Source organism: Mesoplodon bidens (genome assembly GCF_964165515.1).
Source record: "Mesoplodon bidens genome assembly, chromosome: X".
NCBI classification, from domain to species: Eukaryota; Metazoa; Chordata; class Mammalia; order Artiodactyla; family Ziphiidae; genus Mesoplodon; species Mesoplodon bidens.
In genome coordinates, this window is record NC_138163.1 from 76784275 (window position 1) to 76802057 (window position 17783).

General features: G+C 38.4%; 1 protein-coding gene across 7 annotated transcripts in view; it reads left to right on the forward strand.

Annotated features, from left to right (window-relative positions):
- The window catches only part of ATRX (ATRX chromatin remodeler), a 237956-nt gene that overhangs the window by 212616 nt on the left and 7557 nt on the right, over positions 1-17783 (forward strand). The window lies entirely within an intron of this gene.

A 17783-nucleotide genomic window follows, 5' to 3' on the forward strand; every position in this document is an offset into this window, starting at 1 on the left:
TTTGTTTTTCTTCCTCTAATTGCTTTAGGTGTAAGCTTAGGTTGTTTATTTGAGCTGTTTCTTGTTTCTTTTTTTTTCTAAGTTTAATTTTATTCTTTTCTGGTTTATAACAAATTTAATCAGTTATACATATACATATGTTCCCATATCCCCGCCCTTTTGCGTCTCCCTCCCACCCTCCCTATCCCACCCCTCCAGGCGGTCACAAAGCACCGAGCTGGTCTCCCTGTGCTATGCAGCTGCTTGCCACTAGCTACCTACATTACGTTAGGTAGTGTATATATGTCCATGCCGCTCTTTCGCTTTGTCACAGCTTACCCTTCCTCCTCCCCATATCCTCAAGTCCATTCTCTAGTAGGTCTGTGTCTTTATTCCTGTCTTACCCCTATGTTCTTCATGACATTTTTTTTCTTAAATTCCATATATACGTGTCAGCATACAGTGTTTCTCTTTCTCTTTCTGACTTACTTCACTCTGTATGACAGACTCTAGGTCCATCCATCACATTACAAATAGCTCAATTTCATTTCTTTTTATGGCTGAGTAATATTCCATTGTATATATGTGCCACATCTTCTTTATCCATTCATCCGATGATGGACACTTAGGTTGTTTCCATCTCCTGGCTATTGTAAATAGGGCTGCTATGAACATTTTGGTACATGACTCTTTTTGAATTATGGTTTTCTCAGGGTATATGACCAGTAGTGAGATTGTTGGGTCATATGGTAGTTCTATTTGTAGTTTTTTAAGGAATCTCCATACCGTTCTCCATAGTGGCTCTACCAATTCACATTCCCACCAGCAGTGCAAGAGTGTTCCCTTTTTTCCCACACCCTCTCCAGCATTTATTGTTTCTAGATTTCTTGATGATGGCCATTCTGACTGGTGTGAGATGATATCTCATTGTAGTTTTGATTTGCATTTCTCTAATGAGTAAAGATGTGGAGCATCCTTTCATGTGCTCGTTGGCAGTCTGTATATCATCTGTGGAGAAATGTCTATTTAGGTCTTCTGCCCATTTTTGGATTGGGTTGTTTGTTTTTTTGTTATTGAGCTGCATGAGCTGCTTATAAATTTTTGAGATTAATCCTATGTCAGTTGCTTCATTTGCAAATATTTTCTCCCACTCTGAGGGCTGTCTTTTGGTCTTGTTTATGGTTTCCTTTGCTGTGCAAAAGCTTTTAAGTTTCATTAGGTCCCATGTGTTTATTTTTGTCTTTATTTCCATTTCTCTAGGAGGTGGGTCCAAAAGGATCTTGCTGTGATTTATGTCATAGAGTGTTCTGCCTATGTTTTCCTCTAAGAGTTTGATAGTTTCTGGCCTTACATTTAGGTCTTTAATCCATTTTGAGCTTATTTTTGTGTATGGTGTTAGGGAGTGATCTAATCTCATACTTTTACATGTCCCTGTCCAGTTTTCCCAGCACCACTTATTGAAGAGACTGTCCTTTCTCCACTGTACATTCCTGCCTCCTTTATCAAAGATAAGGTGACCATATGTCCGTGGGTTTATCTCTGGGCTTTCTATCCTGTTCCATTGATCTATCTTTCTGTTTTTGTGCCAGTACCATACTGTCTTGATTACTGTAGCTTTGTAGTATAGTGTGAAGTCAGGGAGCCTGATTCCTCCAGCTCCATTTTTCGTTCTCAAGATTGCTTTGGCTATTTGGGGTCTTTTGTGTTTCCATACAAATTGCGAAATTTTTTGCTCTAGTTCTGTGAAAAATGCCAGGGGTAGTTTGATAGGGATTGCATTGAATCTGTGGATTGCTTTGGGTAGTAGAGTCATTTTCACAATGTTGATTCTTCCAATCCAAGAGCATGGTACATCTCTCCATCTATTTGTATCATCTTTAATTTCTTTCATCAGTGTCTTATAATTTTCTGCATACAGGTCTTTTGTCTCCTTAGGTAGGTTTATTCCTAGATATTTTATTCTTTTTGTTGCAATGGTAAATGGGAGTGTTTCCTTGATTTCACTTTCAGATTTTTCATCATTAGTATATAGGAATGCCAGAGATTTCTGTGCATTAATTTTGCATCCTGCAACTTTAGCAAATTCATTGATTAGCTCTAGTAGTTTTCTGGTAGCATCTTTAGGATTCTCTATGTATAGTATCATGTCATCTGCAAACAGTGACAGCTTTACTTCTTCTTTTCCAATTTGGATTCCTTTTATTTCCTTTTCTTCTCTGATTGCTGTGGCTAAAACTTCCAAAAGTATGTTGAATAAGAGTGGTGAGAGTGGACAACCTTGTCTTGTTCCTGATCTTAGTGGAAATGGTTTCAGTTTTTCACCATTGAGGATGATGCTGGCTGTGGGTTTGTCATATATGGCCTTTATTATGTTGAGGACAGTTCCCTCTATGCCTACTTTCTGCAGGGTTTTTATCATAAATGGGTGTTGAATTTTGTCGAAAGCTTTCTCTGCATCTATTGAGATGATCATATGGTTTTTCTCCTTCAATTTGTTAATATGGTGTATAACATTGATTGATTTGCGTATATTGAAGAATCCTTGCATTCCTGGAATAAACTCCACTTGATCATGGTGTATGATCCTTTTAACGTGCTGTTGGATTCTGTTTGCTAGTATTTTGTGGACGATTTTTGCATCTATGTTCATCAGTGATATTGGCCTGTAGTTTTCTTTCTTTGTGACATCATTATCTGGTTTTGGTATCAAGGTGATGGTGGCCTCGTAGAATGAGTTTGGGAGTGTTCCTCCCTCTGCTATATTTTGGAAGAGTTTGAGAAGGATAGGTGTTAGCTCTTCTCTAAATGCTTGATAGAATTCGCCTGTGAAGCCATCTGGTCCTGGGCTTTTGTTTGTTGGAAGATTTTTTATCACAGTTTCAATTTCAGTGCTTGTGATTGGTCTGTTCATATTTTCTATTTCTTCCTGATTCAGTCTTGGCAGGTTGTGCATTTCTAAGAATTTGTCCATTTCTTCCAGGTTGTCCATTTTATTGGCATATTGTTGCTTGTAGTAATCTCTCATGATCTTTTGTATTTCTGCAGTGTCAGTTGTTACGTGTCCTTTTTCATTTCTAATTCTACTGATTTGAGTCTTCTCCCTTTTTTTCTTGATGAGTCTGGCTAATGGTTTATCAATTTTGTTTATCTTCTCAAAGAACCATCTTTTAGTTTTATTGATCTTTGCTATCGTTTCCTTCATTTCTTTTTCATTTATTTCTGATCTGATTTTTATGATTTCTTTCCTTCTGCTAAGTTTGGGGTGTTTTTGTTCTTCTTTCTCTAATTGCTTTAGGTGCAAGGTTAGGTTGTTTATTCGAGATGTTTCCTGTTTCTTAAGGTAGGATTGTATTGCTATAAACTTCCCTCTTAGAACTGCTTTTGCTGCATCCCATAGGTTTTGGGTCCTCGTGTCTCCATTGTCATTTGTTTCTAGGTATTTGTTAATTTCCTCTTTAATTTCTTCAGTGATCACTTCGTTATTAAGTAGTGTATTGTTTAGCCTTCATGTGTTTGTATTTTTTACAGATCTTTTCCTGTAATTGATGTCTAGTCTCATAGCATTGTGGTCGGAAAAGATACTTGATACAATTTCAATTTTCTTAAATTTACCAAAGCTTGATTTGGGACCCAAGATATGATCTATTCTGGAGAATGTTCCATGAGCACTTGAGAAAAATGTGTATTCTGTTGTTTTTCCATGGAATGTCCTATAAATATCAATTAAGTCCATCTTGTTTAATGTATCATTTAAAGCTTGTGTTTCCTTATTTATCTCCATTTTGGATGACCTGTCCATTGGTGAAAGTGGGGTGTTGAAGTCCCCTACTGTGAGCGTGTTACTGTCGATTTCCTCTTTTATGGCTGTTAGTATTTGCCTTATGTATTGAGGTGCTCCTATGTTGGGTGCCGAAATATTTACAATTGTTATATCTTCTTCTTGGATCAATCCCTTGATCATTATGTAGTGTCCTTCTTTATCTCTTCTAATAGTCTTTATTTTAAAGTCTATTTTGTCTGATATAAGAATTGCTACTCCAGCTTTCTTTTGGTTTCCATTTGCATGGAATATGTTTTTCCGTCTCCTTACTTTCAGTCTGTATGTGTCTCTAGGTCTGAAGTGGGTCTCTTGTAGACAGCATATATATGGGTCTTGTTTTTGTATCCATTCAGCCACTCTGTGTCTTTTGGTGGGAGCATTTAGTCCATTTACATTTAAGGTAATTATTGATATGTTTGTTCCTATTCCCATTTTCTTAATTTTTTTGGGTTCGTTATTGTAGGTCTTTTCCTTCTGCTATGTTTCTTGCCTAGAGACGTTCCTTTAGCATTTGTTGTAAAGCTGGTTTGGTGGTGCTGAACTCTCCCAGCTTTTTCTTGTCTGTAAACGTTTTAATTTCTCCATCAAATTTGAATGAGATCCTTGCTGGGTAGAGTAATCTTGGTTGCAGGTTTTTCTCCTTCATCACTTTAATTATGTCCTGCCACTCCCTTCTGGCTTGTAGAGTTTCTGCTGAGAGATCAGCTGTTAACCTGATGGGGATTCCCTTGTGTGTTATTTGTTGTTTATTCCTTGCTGCTTTTAATATGATTTGTCTGTGTTTAATTTTTGACAGTTTGATTAATATGTGTCTTGGCGTATTTCTTTTTGGATTTATTCTGTATGGGACTCTCTGTGCCTCCTGGACTTGATTAACTATTTCCTTTCCCATATAAGGGAAGTTTTCAACTATAATCTCTTCAAATATTTTCTCAGTCCCTTTCTTTTTCTCTTCTTCTTCTGGAACCCCTATAATTCGAATATTGGTGCATTTAATGTTGTCCCAGAGGTCTCTGAGACTGTCTTTTGTTCTTTTCATTCTTTTTTGTTTATTTTGTTCTGCATCAGTTATTTCCACTATTTTATCTTCCACCTCACTTATCCGTTCTTCTGCCTCAGTTATTCTTCTATTGATCCCATCTAGAGTATTTTTCATTTCTTTTATTGTGTTTTTAATTGATACTTGATTCATCTTTATTTCTTCTAGGTCCTTGTTAACTGTTTCTTGCATTTTGTCTATTCTATTTCCAAGATTTTGGATCTTGGGAATAGAATCTTGGGTCATCTTTACTATTATCATTATTCTGAATTCTTTTTCAGATAGACTGCCTAGTACCTCTTCATTTCTTAGGTCTGGTGGGTTTGTATCTTGCCCCTTCTCCTGCTGTGTGTTTTTCTGTCTTCTCATTTTGCTTATGTTACTGTGTTTGGGGTCTCCTTTTTGCAGGCTGCAGGTTCGTAGTTCCCATTGTTTTTGGTGTCTGTCCCCAGTGGCTAAGGTTGGTTCAGTGGGTTGTGTAGGCTTCCTGGTGGAGGGGACTAGTGCCTGTGTTCTGGTGGATGAGGCTGGATCTTGTCTTTCTGGTGGGCAGGTCCACATCTTGTGGTGTGTTTTGGGGTGTCTGCGGACTTTTTATGATTTTAGGCAGCCTCTCTGCTATTGGGTGGCGTTGTGTTCCTGTCTTGCTAGTTGTTTGGCATAGGGTGTCCAGCACTGTAGCTTGCTGGTCGTTGAGTGAAGCTGGGTGCTGGTGTTGCGATGGAGATCTCTGGAAGATTTTCGCCGTTTGATATTATGTGGAGCTGGGAGGTCTCTTGTGGACCAGTGTCCTGAAGTTGGCTCTCCCACCTCAGAGGCACAGCACTGACTCCTGACTCCTCAACTTGGGATGATTTGTTGTCTATTCATGTATTCCACAGATGCAAGGTACATCAAGTTAATTGTGGAGCTTTAATCCGCTGCTTCTGAGGCTGCTGGGAGAGATTTCTTTCTCTTCTTTGTTCTCACAGCTCCCAGGTCTCAACTTTGGATTTGGCCCCGCCTCGCATGTAGTTCGCCGGTGGGTGTCTGTTCTTCGCTCAGACAGGACAGGGTTAAAGGAGCTGCGGCTTCGAGGACTCTGGCTCACTCAGGCCATGGGGGAGGGAGGGGCACGGGGTGTGGGGTGAGCCTGCAGCGGCAGAGGCCGGTGGGACGTTGCACCAGCCCGAGGCGCGCCGTGCGTTCTCCCAGGGAAGCCTTCCCTGGATCCCGGGACCTCGGCAATGACGGCCTGCACATGCTCCCGGAATGGCGGCGTGGACAGTGACCTGCGCTCGCACACAGGCCTCTTGGCGGCGGCAGCAGGAGCCCCAGCGTCCCACGCCTGTCTCTGGGGTCCGCGCTTTCAGCCACGTCTCGCGCCCATCTCTGGAGCTCCTCCAACAGCAGTTTTAATCCCCTCTCCTCGCGCACCAGGAAACAAAGAGGGAAGAAAAAGTCTCTTGCCTCTTCGGCAGTTCCAAAATTTTTCCCGGACTCTCTCCCGGCTAGCTGTGGCACATTAGCCCCCTTCAGGCTGAGTTCTCGCTGCCAGCCCCAGTCCTCTCCCTGCGCTCTGACCGAAGCCCGAGCTTCAGCTTCCAGTGCTGCCCGCCCCAGCAGGCGAGCAGAGAAGCCTCTCGGGCTGGCGAGCGCCAGTCGGCACCGATCCTCTGTGCGGAAATCTCTCCGCTTTGCCCTACCCAGGTACGTTGGGAGTTTCTTGCCTTTTGGGAGGTCTGAGGTTTTCTACCAGCGTTCCGTAGGTGTTCTGTAGGAGTTGTTCCACGTGTAGCTGTATTTCTGGTGTATCTGTGGGGAGGAAGTTGATCTCCGCGTCTTACTCTTCCGCCATCTTGAATCTCCCACCTTGTTTCTTGTGTCTCGAGGTAGGATTGTATTGCTATAAACTTCCCTCTTAGAAGTGCTTTTGCTGCATCCCATATTTGTTGGGTCATCGTGTTTTCATTGCCATTTTTTCTTAGTATTTTTTAATTTCCTCTTTGATCTCTTGGTTATTAAGTAGTGTATTGTTTAGCCTGAATGTGTTTGTAGTTTTTACAGATTTTTTCATGTAACTGATATATAGGCTCATAGCATTGTGGTCAGAAAAGATACTTGATACAATTTCAATTTTCCTAAATTTACCAAGACTTGATTTGTGACCCAAGATATGATCTATCCTGGAGAATGTTCCATGCGCACTTGTGAAGCAAGTGTATTCTGTTGTTTTGGGGTGGGATGTCCTCTAAATATTAGTTAAGTCCATTTTGTTTAATGTATCATTTAAAGCTTTTGTTTCCTTATTTATTTTCATTTTGGATGATCTGTCCATTGGTGAAAGTGGGGTGCTAAAGTCCCCTACTATGATTGTGTTACTGTTGATTTCCCCTTTTATGTCTGTTAGCCTTTGCCTTATGTATTGAGGTGCTCCTATGTTGGGTCCATAAATATTTACAATTGTTATATTGTCTTCTTGGATTGATCTGTTGATCACTGTGTAGTGTCCTTCTTTGTCTCTTGTAGTAGTCTTTAACATCTGTTTTGTCTGATGTGAGAATTGCTACTCCAGGTTTCTTTTGATTTCCATTTGCATGGAATACCTTTTTCCATTCCCTTACTTTCAGTCTTTTTGTGTCCCTAGGTCTGATGTGGGTCTCCTGTAGACAGCATGTATACAGGACTTGTTTTTGTATCCATTCAGCCAGTCTGTGTCTTTTGTTTGGAGCATTTAATCCATTTACATTTAAAGTATTTATCAATATGCATGTTCCTATTCCCATTTCCTTAATTGTTTTGGGTTTGTTATTTTAGGTCTTTTCCTTCTGTTGTCTTTCCTGCCTAGAGAAGTTCCTTTTGCATTTGTTGTAAAGCTGGTTTGATGGTTCTGTACTCTCTTAGCTTTTGCTTGTCTGTAAAGATTTTAATTTCTCAGTCGAGTCTGAATGAGATCCTTGCTGGGTAGAGTAGTCTTGGTTGTAGATTTTTCCCTTTCATTACTTTAAATATGCCTTGCCACTCCCTTCTGGCTTGCAGAGTTTCTGCTGAAAGATCAGCTGTTAACCTTATGGTCATTCCCTTGTATCTTATTTGTTGTTTTTCGTTTGCTCCTTTTAATATTTTTTATTTGTATTTAATTTTTGATAGTTTGTTTAGTATGTGTCTTGGTGTATTTTTTCTTGTATTTTTCCTGTATTGGACTCCCTGCACTTCCTGGACTTGATTGACTATTTCTTTTCCCTTTTTAGGGACGTTTTCAACTATAATCTCTTCAAATATTTTCTCAGTCTCTTTCTTTTTCTCTTCTTCTTCTGGGACCCTTATAATTTGAATGCTGCTGTGTATAATATTGTCCCAGAGGTCTCTGAGACTGTCTCAATTCTTTTCATTCTTTTTTCTTTATTCTGCTCTGCAGTAGTTATTTCCACTATTTTATCTTCCAGGTCACTTACCCATTCTTCTGCCTCAGTTATTCTGCTGTTGATTCCTTCTAGAGAATTTTTAATTTCATTTATTGTGTTGTTCATCAGTGTTTGTTTGATCTTTAGTTCTTTTAGGTCTTTGTTAAACGTTTCTTGTATTTTCTCCATTCTGTTTCCAAGATTTTGGATCATCTTTACTATCATTACTCTGAATTCTTTTTCAGGTAGACTGCCTGTTTCCTCTTCATTTGTTTGGTGTGGTGGGTTTTTACCTTGCTCCTTCATCTGCTATGTGTTTCTCTGTCATCTCATTTTTCATAATTCACTCTGTTTGGGGTCTCCTTTTCACAGGTTGCAAGTTCATAGTTCCCGTTGATTTTGGTGTCTGCCCCCAGTAGCTAAGGTTGGTTCAGTGGGTTTTGTAGGCTTCCTGGTGGAGGGGACTAGTGCCCATGTTCTGGTCGATGTGGCTGGATCTTGTCTTTTTGGTGGGCGGGACCGCATCCAGTGGTGTATTTTGGGGTGTCTGTGACCTTATTATGATTTTAGGCAGCCTCTCTGCTAATGGGTGGGGTTGTGTTCCTGTCTTGCTAGTTGTTTGGCATAGGGTGCCCAGCAGTGTAACTTGTTCGATTTTGAGTGAAGCTGGGTCTTAGCGTTGAGATGGAGATCTCTGGGAGAGCTTTTGCCATTTCATATTACATGGAGATGGGAGGTCTCTGGTGGACCAGTGTCCTGAACTCAGCTCTTGCACCTCAAAGGCACAGGCCTGACACCCCTCCGGAGCACCAAGACCCTGTCAGCCACATGGCTCAGAGGAAAAGGGAGAAAGAAAGATTCAAATAAAAAGAAATAAAGTTATTAAAATAAGAAATTATTAAAAATTTTAAAAATTTAAAAAGTAATTAAAACTAAGGAAAGCCAGAGAAAGAAGGGAGCCACCATACCAAAAAACAAATCCACCAATGCTAACAAGCGCTAAAAACTATATTAAAAAAAAGAAATGGACAGACAGAACCCTCGGACAAATGGTAAAAGCAAAGCTGTACAGACAAAAATCACACAAAGAAGCATACACATACAAATAGAGCAAAAGGAAAATAATATTTATATATCTTTTGGGAAGTCTGAGATCTTCTGCCAGTGTTCAGTAGCTGTTCTGTAGGAGTTGTTCCACATGTAGATGTATTTCTGATGTATTTGTGTGGAGGAAGGTGATCTCCACATCTTACTCCTCCACCATCTTGAAGGTCTCCTCCTCATTATTTTATAACAGTGCTTTAGCCATCTTTTTTTTTAGTTTTAATTATTTTAGGCTACGTTGGGTCTTCATTGCTGCACGTGGGCTTTCTCCAGCTGCGGTGAGCGGGGGCTACTCTTTGTTGCGGTGCGCAGGCTTCTCGTTGCTGTGGCTTCTGTTGTTGTGGAACATGGGCTCTAGGCATGCGAGCTTCAGTAGTTTCAGCACACGGGCTTCAGTAGTTGCAGCGCGTGGGCTCAGTAATTGTGGCACATGGGCTTAGTTGCTCTGTGGCATGTGGGATCTTCCCAGACCAGGGAATGAACCCATGTCCCCTCCATTGGCAGGCAGCTTCTTAACCAGCGCACCACCAGGGAAGTCCTCGTTTAGTTAGCATTTTAAAAAATCTGTAGATAGGCGACTTGGATTCAGACTCCAGCTTAAGAAAACTGTTTTGATTAGCTAAAATAGAGAACTAACTTGGGCTAAAAAGGGTATGGACCCATCTTTTAGACTTTGGTCTGTCCCAGAATTTTGCCACATAGTCTTGTGTTGTCTGTTTCCCTTATCATAAAGACAGTATGTTTAAAAAAAGGTTAATGAACAATTTTTTCCTATTGTAAAATTTTCATACTAGAAGAATATAATGTATACTCATGTACCCATCACCTAGATTTAGTAGTTGTTAATATTGTGCCACATTTGCCTCTATTTTTCTGAAATATTTAAATTATAAGAATATATTTCAATTGTAAATATTTCATTATAAATCTCTAAATTATAGACATTTCTTACATAAGCACAATACCATAAAATTAATAACTTCTTAATTTCCTAACAGCATCTAATACCACAGCCATATTAATATTCAAATTATTCCACTTGTCTCAAAAAGTTTGTTACAGTTTCTTTGTTGAAACCAGATCCACTCAAGGTACACACACTGCATTTGGTTGTTGTGTCTCTCCATATATTTCTTTTAATTTAGTGCTGTCACCTCCCCTCCCTTCATTCTGTATTTGTTTATTTCCTGGTGGTGAATTTGAATTTGTATATCTTATACATTCTCTAAACTGGAAATTCGATCCAAAAGTTTGATTAGATTTATGGCAGATATCTGTGGCAAGGATGTTTTGTAGATGATGTGTAAAAAGAGATTAATATTCTTGGGCTTCCCTGGTGGCGCAGTGGTTGAGAGTCTGCCTGCCGATGCAGGGGACACGGGTTCGTGCCCCGGTCTGGGAAGATCCCACATGCCGCGGAGCGGCTGGGCCCGTAAGCCATGGCTGCTGAGCCTGCACGTCCGGAGCCTGTGCTCCACAATGGGAGAGGCCACAACAGTGAGAGGCCCGCATACCGCAAAAAACAAAACAAAACAAAAAGAGATTAATATTCTTTAAAAAACAGGATAAGGCAGGTTATATGGAAAAAGGAGTAATAAATATCAAGTGCTTGTGCTATATTCCTTTTAAACACATTATCTCTTTTAATCCTTACAGTAGTCCTATTAGTTACAGGTGGTATTACCCCTTTGTAGTAAGGGAATTGGTTCTGAGAGATTGCCCAATTATTAAGGAGCAAAGTTACAATTCCAAAAAAGGTTTCTCAGTAAACTAAAAATAGAACTACCATATGACCCAGCAATTCTACTTCTGGGTGTATATCTGAAAAAAATGAAAATACTAATTCAAAAAGATAATTGCACCCCAATGTTCATAGCAGCATTACTTACAATAGCCGAGATATGGAAGCAACCTAAGTGTCCTTCAACAGGTGAATGGATAAAGGAGATGTGGTAATATATGCACAATGGAAAACTACTCAGCCATAAAAAAGAATGAAATTTTGCCATTTGCAACAACATGGATGGACTTAGAGGGTATTATGCTTAGTGAAATAAGCCAGAGAAAGACAAATACTGTATGATGTCACTTATATGTTGAATCTAAAAAATACCACAAACTAGTGAATATAACAAAAAAGAAACAGACTCACAGATATACAGAACCAACTAGTGGTTACCAGTGGGGAGAGGGAAGTGGGGAGGAGCAAGATAAGGGTAGGGGATTAAGAGGTACAAACTACTATGATGTATAAAATAAAAAAGCTACAAGGATATTGTATAGCACAGAGAATATAGCCAATATTTTATAATAAGTAAAAGTGGAGTATAACCTTTAAAAATTGTGAATCGCTATGTTGCACACTTGCAACTTATATTGTATATCAGCTATACCTCAGTTAAATATAATAAGATAAAAATTCTTTAAAAGAGAGAAGGGGGAAAAAGTCAAACAAGGCACTTTATCTTTACATAGACAAAAAATTTTACTAATTTTACTGCTCTTTGTGCTTCAGTCTCTGGTAAAATATTGGGTGGGCCAAAAGGTTCGTTTGGTTTTTTCCATAAGATGGCTCTAGTAGTGCTTAGTTGTCTTTAACTTCATTTGAAACAATTTTGTTAGATTGTGTAGTGACAGCTGTCATATCAGCTCACATTTAAAAAAACAGTTGATTCCCACAAAATTATACTGATGTTTATATTTCAAGCAGTTTGGTCATACATAAAATTGTTATCAAGAGAAACATGGTAAGCATGGCTATATGTCCTTTCAGTTTTTTTCCATTTTCATTTAGGGGAGTTCAGAGGACATAACTAATATGTTGAAGTGACAGTGATTCTGAATTAGTATAGGTACTTGAGTGCCACAGTATCTGTGTATTAATATCCTAAAGTGTGTAACTGAGATTGGCTGATTCAAATGTGTCTTGTAACACTTCCAGGAATAGGGACAGTGGAAAATTGAAGCTGTGATTCTTTTAGGGGAGTTAAGTAGGTGAATGTCTCACTTCTGTCTCTTCAATTACTAATGTTTTCATGACTGAGCTTTTTATATCAAATTTATTACTTTGGACCCTTCAAGGAATATAAATTGTGGGAGAGATTTGGTCAATATAAGTATCATTAGATGGCCTTATTTATGTCATTTTTTAAACCATTTTATATTTTAATGTTTTCTTTCTCTTTTTTAAAACATTCATTTATTTATTTATTTTATTACTTATTTGGCTGTGCCAGGTTGGGTCTTAGTTGCAACACATGGGATCTTTAGTTGCAGCATGCGGACTCCTAGTTGCAGCATATAGGATCTAGTTCCCTGACCAGGAATCGAACCCAGGCCCCCTGCATTGGGAGCATGGAGTCTTAGCCACTTGACCACCAGGGAAGTCCCTGATGTTTTCTTTCTTTAAATGTAATTTGAACTGCTAAATAACTGCTTTTGCTCTTATTTTCATATATTTTTTAGACCACACCTATGGTTGAGTTAGAGGATGTAACAGTGTTAATAAATTAAAGAGATGATGTGAGCTCCAGATTGTATAGCATAAGAATTGAGTTGAATTCAGGCTCTATTTGGAAAACTGCAACCTCTAGAAAGTTACTACAGTCATATAAAATACAGAATGACACTCTTTACCTCTCAGTGAATGGCATTTGTCATGTATAAGAATTGTAATGGATCACCAGTTTTTAAAGGTTAAATGCTAAATATAGTATCTAGTTCTTTAAATGTTAAATTGAGTATAAAACATTTTTATCAAAGGAGATTCTGGCTTTTACCCTCCACCAGTGTCAGTTTGGCAGGCCTGCCTTTTCTTTCCTTGGAAGTTTCAAGTTCTGTAGTTGTCACTATCTTATTCATACCTACAATTTGAGAATCTGGATATATTTATAAATGCTCTTTGGCAAGGGTTATGTGCTCTTGACCTAAAAATCTGACATGAGGTGGTATGTGAACTTCATTCAATAGCTCTCTAGTTACTTATCAAATATGTTGCATTTTTTTCTTGTGTAGTTTGGGAAGAAAGAGGCTTTATATTTGAAAATAGAAACTTTTTTGACCAGGAATATTGTTTCTTTATTAAGAATCTACACTTATTTAAGTAATAAAAGGAATTTTTTTCATAGCTTTTTGAGTGGGTCCTGTGGCACTTAAGTATTCTAGTGACATTTTATTTCCAGATATTATGAAACTCAAGTTCAAACTGATGGCAAGCAAAATATTTTGAAACATGACAAACCCTTGCCCCCACCTCTAGGCAAAGTCTTGATTGTTTCTTAAAAATTTTATTTTCAAGGTTGAATTTCAGAATTAATTAAACGGAAATTTTTGTCAGCTTGCCAAATACTTTAAAGTTCTAAATACATTAACTTAAACTTGTAGTTTATCATTAATTTTATTTTATTAATTGAACTAGTCATTTTGAAGCTCAAACTAATTTAGGTTTTTAGCTAGAATATAGACCATGCTTTTCCCAGCTTGTAAGCTTTTTCACTTATTTAAGGAAAAATAAAGTTTAGACAAAGAAAAGTAAAGGTACACATTTGGATGTAATTTAAACCTCATTTTGATGACTGTTGGCCTAGTGATTATAGATTCTGTTCCAGTATTGTTTTCAATAATAGTGTTACTATAGCAACTAATATAAATGCATGCTTCAAGGGGAGAAAACAAAAAACCTCTCCACGATTATATTATATATTGGGATGAAATTTTTCTGTATTAACTTTTATAACTTGCTCTAGACTTTGCAAAACTTTTTCCCAAAGAAATATTCTGAAGATCTTGTTACAAATACTTTTTTGCCCTCTTAATCTCATCAAGTTTCTTGTATTGACAGTATGCTGCAATTAATTTAAATGGGAAAGATGTAGAAACAGTTTGTATCAGAAATCCTGTATCTTCTTTCTGTTATTTGTGTCTTACACAACACTCTGGAAGAAAGAAAGATTTTTGCTTTCATGCTTCTGAAATGTATAAATGAATCTTGTTCCTATAAAAAGTCAGTTAACTTTTATGTCATGTCTTTTCTTTGTTAAAATGAAGATAGTGGTAAACATACTCATCTGAGTCCTTGAGTATTGTCGGCATATTATTGTATGAACAAGTGGTTCATATAATAATACATTAAAATTTTTTAAATTAATTAATTTATTTTTGGCTGCATTGGGTCTTTGCTGCTGCGGCAGGCTTTTCTCTAGTTGCGGTAAGCGGAGGCTACTCTTCGTTGCAGTGCACGGGCTTCTTTTTGTGGTGGCTTCTCGTCGTGGAGCACGGGCTCTAGGCACGCGGGCTTCAGTAGTTGTGGCTCGTGGGCTCTAGAGCACAAGGCTCAATAGTTGTGGCACACGGGCTTAGTTGCTCTGCAGCATGTGGGATCTTCCCGGACCAGGGCTTGAACCTGTGTCCCCTGCATTGGCAGGCAGATTCTTAACCACTGTGCCACCAGGGAAGTCCCTAAAATTTATCCATTAACCTGTTTCATTGCAGATTTGGTGATTAAAAACTAAAAGTGGCATAAATGTCTTGATAAACTCTGAAGAGAATAATTAAATAGATGATAAAGTGTATCTATATAATGTACACACCTTGCAACCATTAAAAACAATGAAAGTTTGTATTTAATGTAAAATAATGTTCATGGAAAGATATTAAGGCAGAAAGGTAGGTTTTAAATATAGTACAATCCCATTTTTATGTGGAAATGCACACACGTGTGTTAAGTGTAAATGTGTGGAGGGATATACAACAAATGTTACCAGTAGTTGTCTCTAGTTTTTATAATAGATATTAACATCATTTCCATTAAAATTTTTAAAAATTCTTTGAAAAGAAGGAAGTGCTGTAGCCAGTAGAAGCAATATGATTGATTTTTTGGCTTGATGTTAGCAGGGAGGTAATGTTTTAGGAAAAGGGTCCAAAATTTTTTAATGATAAAAAACTAAGTCACATGCACTTTTCCTCTGACTTGTTGACATTTTAGTTGACTGTGGGTCAGAATGAAAGTTATTGCACGAGCAGAAGCTGAACCTCTATCATAATCTGACCTTAAAATTAGGCAATCATGTTTGACTTGATAGCATAGATCTTAAATCTGGAATTGGTGGGGAGATCAGTTTTTATATTTTCTTTTATTAAAAAATTAACACGTAGGGCTTCCCTGGTGGCGCAGTGGTTGAGAGTCCGCCTGCCGATGCAGGGGACACGGGTTCGTGCCCCGGTCCGGGAGGATCCCACATGCCGCGGAGCGGCTGGGCCCGTGAGCTATGGCCGCTGAGCCTGCGCGTCCGGAGCCTGTGCCCCGCGACGGGAGAGGCCACAACAGTGAGAGGCCCGCATACCTCAAAAAAAAAAAAAAAAAAAAAATTAACACGCACTTGTTTTTAAAAACTTCAGAAAGAACAAAAGTGTTAAAAAGAGAAAAGATAGACCTACTTAAGTTTTTCCTGCCCCTGGAATCCTTTAGGGAATTTTCTTTTTTTAAGCGAATAGATCTGGGAAATGGAGGGCACTATACCTCAAGAAAACAGTCATTCTTTACAGTGTGATAGAATGATCACTGGATAGGAGTCAGGAAATTTATCTTCTAGTCCCAGCTAGTCCTTAGCTCTGTGATTGGAAAAAGGTTACTTTGCCTCTCTGGACATCAGTTTCTACCAATTTCAAGATGATAAGTTTGGACTTTGAAATTACAGGATGCTAAGGACTAACTTGATAAAGCTCCCTGAAATCACAGGCACTTTTTTTTTTTTTTTTTTTTTTTTTTTTGCGGTACATGGGCATCTCACTGTTGTGGCTTCTCCTGTTGCGGAGCACAGGCTCCAGATGCGCAGGCTCAGCAGCCATGACTCACGGGCCCAGCCGCTGCACAGCATGTGGGATCCTCCCGGACCGGGGCATGAACCCGTGTCCCCTGCATCGGCAGGCGGACTCTCAACCACTGCCCCACTGGGGAAGCCCCTGGTGGGCTTTTTAAAAGAGTGTATATGGGTGTGTTTGTGTGTATGTGTGTGCATGTAAGCAGATTGCATGCATGCATTTTTGGAAAGGCTTTTTCTCTAACCATAAAAAGTAGTTAATGTATGGATTGTGGTATTTATAATTGAGAAATAAACGTTATACTTGATTGACGTAATGTTTATTTCCAAAGAATTGGGTATTTCATTTATTCCTGCTATTCTTATCTCATCCTGTTACATATGTGATGGTAGAATATTTCATCCATGTTTAACTTATAGTCATAACTAGATTAAGTTATTATCCAGTATTACGGAGAAACCACACAGCTGAAAAATAAATTCAGTTCCTAGCACACAGTTCTCCTGGTCTTTCCCTTAGGTTGCTGTCTTAGAGAAATGAAGTGATTTTTGACTATGGTTAAGAACATCACCTATTGTCAGACAGAAGTAAAATTAGGGACTATCTATAGATCATTTCTACCTTGTAATTTATTTGGTATTTTGTAGAACAGCTGACTTTCCTAATTGTACTTGGCATGGTCACTTGCTAAAAATATTAGTCAATGTTATCTGGTTTTATTACATACCTGTCTCCTGAGTCATGCTCGGGGGGTAAGCATGGGAGACACACATCTAAGGAAGCATTATCTTTTAACAGAATTTAATTCAGACTGCCCTATCTCCCTGCCTGCCTGGTCAGTAACTCTGAACTTTGGAGATATATCTAGTGATGATAAACCTGTTCTATATGTCATAGGCCAGAGAAGTCAGCTTTGATGGCAGACTTCTACACTGGTGCAGGAGAGAAATGTTTACTTAACATTTTAAAAGAAATAAACTTATTAACATATATGTGTTCCACCAGTAGACTTTCTTGAGCCCTCTTGCTTGTATGGTCTTTTAATGTTTTCAACGAAAGAAATAGCACATGCCTTCAAAATGAATTATAAAATCTCAATTACAGCTGTATCAAGAAAATCAGTTCCTTTTCTTTCGTGAAATTATGAAGTGATTATTTATTGAGGTAGCAAGATAAAATTGTTTGTTAACGTGATACCAAATATCAGAATGTTTGGAATTGGTGTCAGCATTTGCTGTTGTACAGAAAAAAACTTAGGGCCTCGTGAGCTGAATTTTTCATCTTGAGTTATTTAACAAACATTTGAGCCCCTACCCTGTATTGGACGCTATACTCTAGGTATGGTTGAAGATGTAAAGACAAAATTCTTTTCAAGTGTGGGCTTTGTCTATGCTAAACTTATGGAGGCATTAAGCATTATTAGATGCAGATTAAGTTTAAATTTAATGTGCTGTGTACCTCGCTGTACCTTCCTTTGGCCAGTCAAATATTATTTACATTCTTTCACTAAGTTCACACTCAATTTAGAAAGTGTGTTCTAAGGAAATTTGCTGTTAGAAGCTACGGAAAATCCTTTTGTAAAGTGAATTAATTTGCTTTTTATGTATCCAGGTTTTCATCTTTTATTTCTTAATAAACA